Source organism: Myotis davidii, unplaced genomic scaffold (genome assembly GCF_000327345.1).
Source record: "Myotis davidii unplaced genomic scaffold, ASM32734v1 scaffold70, whole genome shotgun sequence".
NCBI classification, from domain to species: Eukaryota; Metazoa; Chordata; class Mammalia; order Chiroptera; family Vespertilionidae; genus Myotis; species Myotis davidii.
In genome coordinates, this window is record NW_006282434.1 from 762,662 (window position 1) to 772,249 (window position 9,588).

At 41.8% G+C, this 9,588-nt stretch overlaps 1 protein-coding gene across 1 annotated transcript in view; it reads left to right on the forward strand.

The window, feature by feature from the left end:
- The window catches only part of DGKH (diacylglycerol kinase eta), a 119,712-nt gene that overhangs the window by 9,162 nt on the left and 100,962 nt on the right, over window positions 1–9,588 (forward strand). Inside the window, exon 2 of the mRNA XM_006752963.2 lies at window positions 8,113–8,223. The gene's annotated coding sequence lies outside the window, so the exon portion shown is untranslated. The remainder of the gene's footprint in view (window positions 1–8,112; window positions 8,224–9,588) is intronic.

A 9,588-nucleotide genomic window follows, 5' to 3' on the forward strand; every position in this document is an offset into this window, starting at 1 on the left:
CCACCCCCCATCCCTACTCCCCCCACTCTTCCCGAGGAACTGGCAGCATCCACAGAGCATGGAAGGCGTCACGGGGCAGCAGACATGGCCCTGATGGCAGGCTACGCCTAGGGGACCCTACAAATGCACGAGAATTTCATGCACTGGGCCTCTAGTGTTATAATAATAGGGAGACACAGTACATTTAATAGCAAACTTGTGTGAAGAGAAGATTACATTTGGATCTGCGTGGTTTGTGTTTGACCACCTTTCAAGCACAATTATTTAAGGTCAACTGTTGGAGAAATTATGGAAAGATAGGAAATTTTTTACCCATACTAGTTGATTTCCACATTGCATAGTTATATCTGCCTTACATACCACCTGAGTACAATATTAATGCTGATGAGATAGATGACCTCCCTTTATAATGATGAAATGGTAGTGAATAAAAGCAGTATGGCCTTCCATTTGGAGAAAAAAAAAAGCAGAATTGTCAACAGCTAAATTGTTATATTTTCTGCAGGAACATTTACAAGTGAGAAAGAGATGGCCACAGAATAAGCTGGTCCGAGTCCAATTCTCAGAATGCTGTCAAGTTCCTGCCCAGGATCTTAAGATCATGTACAGTTCAAGATTACCCAAAAGGCATTTTAACTGCTTTATTTGAATGTCATTCTTCACATCATTCATTAATTTGTCAGTGAAGAATTATTAAGAGCTGTCCTCTGAGCTGGGAACTGTGACAAGGGCTGGGGCTGCAGTGATGATGAAGGCGGGCAGGCCCTGTTCCCATGGAGCTTGCAGGCTAGTTGGGGAATAGATATATTAGTTTGGGGCTAATTGAATTTCTAAGTGCCAGTGGCTTTCAAGTGGCGTTATTACTTTCTAATTCTCACTGGTAAACAAGATGATATTCTCAGAAGTAAAATAATAACATGGAGCAGTTGCAAACTCTGATCCATTATTATATTATATACAATTTCATGATTGATTTCTGTTCTTGTGTTTAATATTTAGAAAACTTGACACATTTCGGGACTGTATACTTTATATGGTTGTACATGGTCTTTGTTTGACAGTTTCTCTAAATGTAAACATTGGGCCATTGTTCAGGAATGTTCTTTCTCTCTTTTTTTTTAACTTGTATCAATCCCATTTACACCTTTTCCCATGTCTTAGTCTGTGCAGACTGCTCTAACAAAAATACCATACACTGGGTGGCTTAGACAACAATATTTATTTCTCATAGTTTGGGAGACTGTGAAGTCCAAGATCAAGGCACCACAGACTTGGTGTCTGGTGAGGACTTGCTTTCTGATTCATAGATAGCCATCTTCTAGCTGTGCTGTCAGGTGACGGAGGGGCGGGAGAATTCTGGGTCTCTTCTGAGACAGTAATTCTATTCATGAGGGCTCCTGCTCATGACCTAATCACCTCCCAAAGGCCCTACCTCCTCAAATCATCAAACTAGGCTTCAGGATTGCTTTTTTAATCTCACCTGAGGATACGTTCATTGATTTGAATGCGAGAGGAAGAGAGGAAGGAAGGGAGGGAGGAGGGAACGAGACAGACCATGGATCGAACCTGAAACCTAGGTATGTGCCGGACGGGAATTGAACCCACCACCTTTTGGTGTACAGGATGACACTCCAACCAATTGAGCCACCCGGGTAGGGCTAGGATTTTAATTGTGGGTGAACACAAACATTCAGTCCATAGCAACTCACATCTCCCATCACAAACAGATTCCTTTCCTAATCCCTGCAAGAGAAGTTAAGGGGTCATGTTGGGGCAATGCTAGGACAAACGAGGGGTTCTTCTGGAATTTTTGAAGGCGTCTGTGAAAGATGAGTCATCACTGGCATTTCTACTTCATCCCATCGAGCTTCTCACCATACCTATTTGATGACCCAAAATAGCCAACATATGAAATGCACATTTATCAGATAAATCAGGCAGTAACTGGTTTTTCAAAGATTCTTACCTTTACAGAAGGCTCGCTGAATGGCTGTTTGTAGAGTTGCATTCTCCTCAGGACGGGAAAGTAGTGTTCCATCTAAGTGACTTCAACTTGTGACACTGAAGTGTTTCTGAAAGCTTAGGTGGAATTCTAGAGCACCCGGGTGTGTTTAATTCAGAAGAGAAATTACTTTTGTGTGATCTGAGCAAGGGGTGTGAGATGAGCTGTAAGACATTGGACTGAAAACAGCCTCAGAAAGCCAGCTGCGTACGTGATCTTTCAACTTAAAGCTTATGTTACTGAAATATTTTTTCAAAGCCATCTTCACTTAACTTTTCATTTTAATATTTGGAAACTGGATTATCAGAGTCCATTGAAGTCTATATGGCTTAACTGATTTTTCATGAGTCAGACCACCACATTGTATGACTAAATGGCAGTTAAATGTATATGTTTCTAAGCCCTTTTTTGAGGAAGGGGAGAGTTTTTCCCTTACCCTAGAGATTTTGAAAAAATAGATTTAATAAATCTAATATTTAATTTTAATAGATTTGTAAATATAACTCTAGTAACTTTCTTATACCTGTTACTAACTTCAATTTGTTATTCAAATTGAACATTAATAGTGAATGTAATAAATACTATGATTTTAAAGAATGAGTCCTTGTTTTATCACTTAGTATGCTCATGATTTTGAGATTTTTGGAGCTGCGTATGTTTTTCTGTGAACCACACTTATGAGTAGTGACCCGGTGCATGGATTCGTGCGCATTGAAAGGAAATTAATTAGAAGGTGGCTGGCGGGGCGGGACTGGGCGAGATGGGCCAGACACGCCCTGGAACCAACCTCCTGTGGTCCCTGGCCGGCCGCACCTGGGATGGTGCCGTGGCTCAAAGGGCGTCTATGGAGTGAGTGGGGTCCCTCTGGCAGGTGGGGTCCCTCGGTCTGGCCTGCAGTGATCGGGCCAAAACCGGCTCTCCGATATCCCCCAAGAGGTCCCAGAGTGTGAGAGGGCACTCTGCAAAGTTGCTGTCATACAGGATGTGGACAGCAAACGCAAGTGTACAGTAAACCAGATTCGGGGCCAACAGTGCCCCAGCAACAACAGTGCCCCAGCACCCATGGCTGAAGGTGGAATCGCACAGCCCCATGAGGAATTGAGCTCCCTCCTCTCTGGTTTCAGGGTGCATCACCTGAGAACCACCTCTGCCAAGTCACTGCAGCTCAGCAGCTCCTGCATTGAGCATCTGCCCCCTGGTGGTCAGTGTGTGTCATAGCTACTGATCAGATGGACACTTAGCATATTAGCCTTTTATATATATAGAAGATTTGATAAAACTGTTGCAAATTAATCATTGTTATGCTTCTTCTTTTATAAAACGTGTTTAGCCACATGTAAACAAAAGTTTATTTTGAGGATTAACTCATGAGAATAGTTGCCTCCTATTTAAATCTTTTAAATCACATCTCTTAGAGGAAGGCAGGCCAGCCTCAGAATGTTTTCTTCTTCTCTTCAAGAATTTAAAATTAACTGTGTATGTTACAACATAGAGAAATTTGTAAATTCATGAAGATGAGGACTGTATTTTACACATGTTTGTATTCCTCACAGCCTCACACATTGCAGGTTAATCCATGCTTATGCAATATTTGAAGAACATAAAATTATATAGAAAAGAACCCAAATTATTTTCTTTGAAAGTGATTATGTAAGGATCATCTCTAAATTAGCAATATTCTTAAAATCAGGATAGATATTTTTCTGTCCATCTGCATGCGCCTAGGGGCACATACACCTTTGTGCATTGTATCTGCTTGTTTTTATACAAGTGAAAGGAGGCTCAGACCTGCTGAATGCTAGAAACCATAAAATAATTCCCAGTCACTATTTCCTGTTTTCCAGTTCTTTCATGCTTTTAAAATACGAAGTTACCTTACACACCATTTCACTCTTTAACTGAAAGTTGTTCATTTCAATATTTATGAAGGCCCCAGGGTGTCAGCTGTGTGGGCAATGTTATTAAAATACATAGGATGCAGTCTTTGCTCTTAAGAATGTCACTGCATGGTGGGATCACAAACATGTAAACCTGTGCCATTCAGTGTCAGAGGTGCTGTTACGTGGTTAGATAACGGCGTCTTAGAGAAACAAAAGTGGGAGTGGTCACTTCTTCCGAGGGGGCCAGGGAAGCTTCCACAGGGGCAGTGGCACTGGATCAGAGTTGAATTGAATGGGAGCTTTCAAGACAGGCCAGATTAAGAGAACTTTAGGGCAAAGGGGGGAGCATGGGAAGGGGCTTGTGATGAGGTTGGAGAGCATTATGTAGGGCCTTCTGTGGTACATATAGAAGTTTGGACTTTATGCTATGTAGGCAGTAGGGAACTGATGAATACATAATACAATCAGCTTTTTGTTGTAGAGATTTATTCTAATAACCATGTAGAGAATAAAGTAGGTTATTTATGTTTTCTTAAAACAGTGTTTATAGAACACAAATAGACCAAACATTAAATTTTCTTCCTCATTGCCTTAAATAGAATTTTACAAAAATCACAATACACTCGCTTCTGTAATTTGAATCTCCAAATGATTTGTTCTTTGGATAAGTTACATTTTACAGCATTTCAATACTTTGTGTTTGGGCTTAAGAATTATAGACTCTACCCAGCGTAACATTAGATGCTAGAGTAGTGCAGCAATGAAGCTCACAGCAATCTCCCCAGTACCCATTCTCCCACAGTCCTTTACATCTAGTTCCCCAAGCCAAACGCTGAGAGTTTCCTTGATTCTCTTCTCTCCTGTCCTTCATGCCTGTCAGTAACTTCAGTGGATTCTGCCTCCAAAATAACATCTCAAATTGCTCTCCTCCTGTCCATGTCGGTGTTGCTAGAACTTTATTTGGGATCGCTGCCTTGGACTCCGGCAGCAGCCTCCCACCTGGCCCCCACGGCCCTTCGCACCCGTTTCCCCATGCTCACCCTCCTGCTGCGAACATCTCGCTAGCTCTTTGCACTTAGAATAAAGAGCCAGCAGCTCCTGGCTCTCGTCTCCCTTCGCTTCTGACACTCTCCTCCTGCTCCAGCTATTACTTGCCCTCACAGTGGCCTTGGAACACGTTCTCTTCTTCCAAGAAGCTCTTATTATTCTGTGCCTGGCAGGTACTCTCTGAAGTTAATAGCGTAATGATACCACCATAATAACACTTTCTGCCATTTATTGGATGTTTTCTGTAACCCAGACAGTGTAAGTGGTCTCCAGGCATCAGCCTGTGATTAAATTAGGTGCAACAAGCTTGTGAGGTTGGTATTATTATTCCCATGTTTTAGGAGAGGAAACGGGCACAGGGAGCTGGGGTAACTTGCCCAGGTCATAGCTCGTGTGTGGCAGAGCCAGTCTGGAAGTTTGTCTGTCAGCGTCCAAATCGAGCTCTTTGCTACCAGAGTTTCAAAAGTATTTTGTTAGCATTAAGTTTTAGGGATCTCTCAGCAATTCCTAGAGAACAGTCTTAGAGTAGGCTACTGTATAGAGAAAATCTGAAATCGAAGGTAAACAGGAATATAATTTAACTACCTTATTGGTGACAACAAACTTTTTTCTTAATGTTTTATGTCTTGTTGATAATAAAAGACAGTGTAGTGTATAGGTTGGGAGTAAACTCTTCACTCAGGTAGGTGTGGATTAAATCTTGATAACTGCTATATATGAACTGGCACTTGAGATATACCAGTGTGCAGCCTGGTAGGGTGAATTTAATTCTGTTTCTATAAGCTGGTTTTGTCTTGGAGGCTCATGATATCCTTACTGCTTTTCTGTGAATTCGGTGGAAATGTGATCCATCTTGGACCCCATCTAAGGGGATCTATTAGAGTTAGTCCTATGACCTGTCTCCTGAGGACAATCTCATAACAAGGCTGTAAGTTTATTTGCTATAAGTGTAGTTTCCTGCTTTCTTCCTTTATTTTTTACTTCAAATTGAAATGAAACATTAAATTTTATTTTTTATGTATAATAAACTCAAGGACCTTCTAATAGGGATAGCACAGTAAACACAATAAATATGTAAATTACACGATACATTAGAAGATAGTACTTTGTGTGGGGGAGTAAGACCAAGATGGGGAGATACAGAGAGCATGTTGCTGGGTTAAACTGGCGGTCAGTGAGGTGGGTCTCACTGAGGAGGTGAGGGGGGTGGGCAGATGGATATCTGAGGGGAGGGCAGTCCAGGTGGAGGGATCAGGTAGTATCCAGACCTAAGGGAGGAGAATATATGCCACCTAAAAGCAAAGCATCCTTGCGGGTGGAGGAGACCAAGTGTAGGGGAGATGACTATGTGAGGTTGGAGGGGTTCCAAGCATTTTGATGGTGATGATGAAATGAACTTGGATAAAGCACTTAGCACAGGGTCTGGCCCAGGGTTACAGAGCCCCTGCCTACCTCTTCCAGCCACATCTGCTGCTTCCCCTTGTAAACTCTTCTTTGCATTCATAACTGAAAGCTTTTTGAAGATTTCCCAAATATCCACGGTGTTTTAAACCTTTCTAATTTTGCACACACCTGAAATTCCCTTCTTCATCCCTTGCCATTCTGATAAACTCCTCAGAGAGGACGTTGGGTACCTCTGAGCAGAGCTGATGCTTCTTTCTCTGGACTGCCATGCACAGTGCTTTGAACGTGTGTTTGTTATAGCAACATGTGTCACTAGCTGGGTGCTATTTAACGACCACATGCTGTGTGCCGTGCAGTAAGTCCTTTACGTGTTCTTAATTTACTTATCACAACAACCCCAGAAGTTATCCCATTTTATAGATGAGTAAAGGCACAAGGAAGTTTAGTAATTTGTTTAAGATCATCCAGCTACTAAGTGATGGCACCAAGAGTTGAACACTAGATTTTTGGCTCCAGAGCCCATGCTTTTTTTTTTTTTCTTTTTAAAGATTTATTTTTAAATTATAGTTGACATACAATATTATCTTAGTTTCATGTGTACAACATAGTGATTGGAGATTTATATAACTTACAAAGTTATCACCCTAATAATTCTAGTACCCATCTGACACCATGTGTAGTTATTATAATACTAGAGGCCTGGTGCACAAAATTTGTGCACTGAGGGGTGTGTCCCTCAGCCCAGCCTGCACCCTCTTCAATCTGGGATCCCTCGAGGGATGTCCGACTGCCCGTTTAGGCCCGATCCCACAGGGCAGTTGGACATCCCTCTCATAATTCAGGACTGCTGGTTCCCAACCGCTCGCCTGCCTGCCTGATTGCCCCTAACCACTTCTGCCTGCCAACCTGATCACCCCCTAAACACTCCCCAGCCAGCCTGATCAACGCCTAACAGCTCCCCTACCAGTCCGATCGTCCCCAACTACCCATCCCTGCCGGCCCGATCGCCCCTAACTGCCCTCCCCTGCCAGCCTGGTCGTCTCCAACTGCCCCCTGTGAACCTGGTCCCCCCCAAACTGCCCTCCCCTGCAGGCCATCTTGTGGCAGCCATGTTGTGGCCACATGGGGGTAGCCTTCTTGTGTGTTGGAGTGATGGTCAATTTGCATACTGGGCATGACTTACCGGCCCATCACTCCTAACTGCCCTCTCCTGGCAGCCATCTTTGACCACATGGGGGAGGTCATCTTGTGTGTTGGAGGGATGGTCAATTTGCATATTACCTCTTTATTAGATAGGATTATTGACTGTATTTATGATTGCTGCCAGATGGGAGGGGGGCAGAAGGGAGGGGGGGAAAAGGTGTAAGCAATACAAATTTTCAGTTTTAAAAATAGTCATAGGGATGCAAAGCCCATGCTTTTTAAAATCATTCCATTATATGACGTCTCTACCCTTTGCACCATTTATTAAATACTTACTAATGCAAGTCATGGTGTGCATCCGACTGTATTGTGAGGGCTAGTTTGTGTGTTTGTGCCTTTCAGGCTGTTTGTGACTATTTGGAAGTCAGGGAACTGAGCAATTACCATTGCTCTTTAGGACTTTGCACATGTGCTCCTTTGGTTGAACAAAAAGGAGAAGAAAATATTCTCTCATGAAATTTGTGGGACATGGGAAGCAATATTCAAAATATTAATGATAGTGTGTCATTGATTGTGAATTTTATTTGGTTTTGGATTTCATTTTAATCATGTCATTGTGCTTTGTCTTCTCTCCAGACCAGTATTAAAGAGGGACAACTGTTGAAGCAAACCAGTTCTTTCCAAAGATGGAAAAAGCGATACTTCAAGCTTCGAGGCCGTACACTTTATTATGCAAAGGACTCAAAGGTAATTTGAGAGACTACTAGTTGCAAGCACCTGAGGTTGTGGATGGATTTAAAATTTTGGTTATCTAAACTGTTTTTGTCTTGGGGCTCACTATAGCCTTTCTGCTCTTACATGAATTCAATATAAATGTGACCTATCTTGGACCAAATCCCAAGGGAGCCCATTTGAGTCAGTTTCATGGCATGTACCATAAGGAGAATGGAATAGGAAGGTTCTAGTGTAGTTTCCTTTCCTCCCTGCTTTCGTGCTTCCTCCCTCCCTCCCTCCCTTCCTTCTTCCTTCATTTCTTCTTTCCGTTTTCTTCCAGCCTTTTTTCCTTCCAATTAAATAAAATATTAAATGTAATCTTATTAGATAGAATAAACTCAGAATTTTGGATTTTCTCCCATTTCTTGCTATTTTTTTACATTATAAATATTTTCCTAACCGTGAGTGAGAGCATTGCTATACTAGTGACGAATCAGAGTTCCTATCCCAGTTCCAGCATATTCCAGAGCAGTGCTGTGGACGCACGTGATCGTGAGAGGCGGCTAAATGACATAATAGACATGAAGTGCTTACATAGTGCCTGGCACACAAATAATCACTCGTTATGCTAGAGGTTAGAAATAAAAATCATAGCCTGGCTGGTGTGGCTCTGGTTGATCATCAACCTATGACCCAGGAAGACACAGTTTGGTTCCTGGTTAGGGCATTTGCCTGGGTTGTGGGCTCAGTCCCCAGTATGGGGTGTGCAGGAGGCAGCTGGTCAATGATTTTCTCTCATCATTGATGTTTCTATCTCTCTCTTCCTTCCTTTCTGAAATCAATAAAAAAACATTTTAAATTATTTAAAAATAAAAATCACAGTGAAATAAAAATAAGACTTTAAATAATTTTTATATAACCATTGAATAAAATAAGAGTGATGTAGTTTTGAACGAAAAAAATTATAATGATTGTTTCCATTTAGATCTGATACTTTAGGATTCTTTAAAAAATAAACATTAAGATTCTTAGTACTGTGTCAATTTAGTTATTTCCATATTAAAGAACTTAAGTTCCTGATGTAATTAGTAGCATTATACACCAAGAAGTAAAAACAAATCAACAAACAAAACCTAAATCTTAGTTTATGCAGCTGTAGAAATAATAACCAGATAAAACAGTCTTGTTTTAAAAGTTGTTATGTGTAGGCTTGTTCCTGGTCTGGCCCCATCCTGACATCACCTGTATCTGTAGGCCGCACTGACCAGCCAGTCTCAGCCTTGCCCGTGGTCTCCCATCTCCAGTGACCTTCCCTCTGTCTCCACTTGACAAAATTCCCTGTTATTTCTAAAATCCCCCCTCAAATAGCTTTTATTTCATTAGTCACAAGAGAAAGAG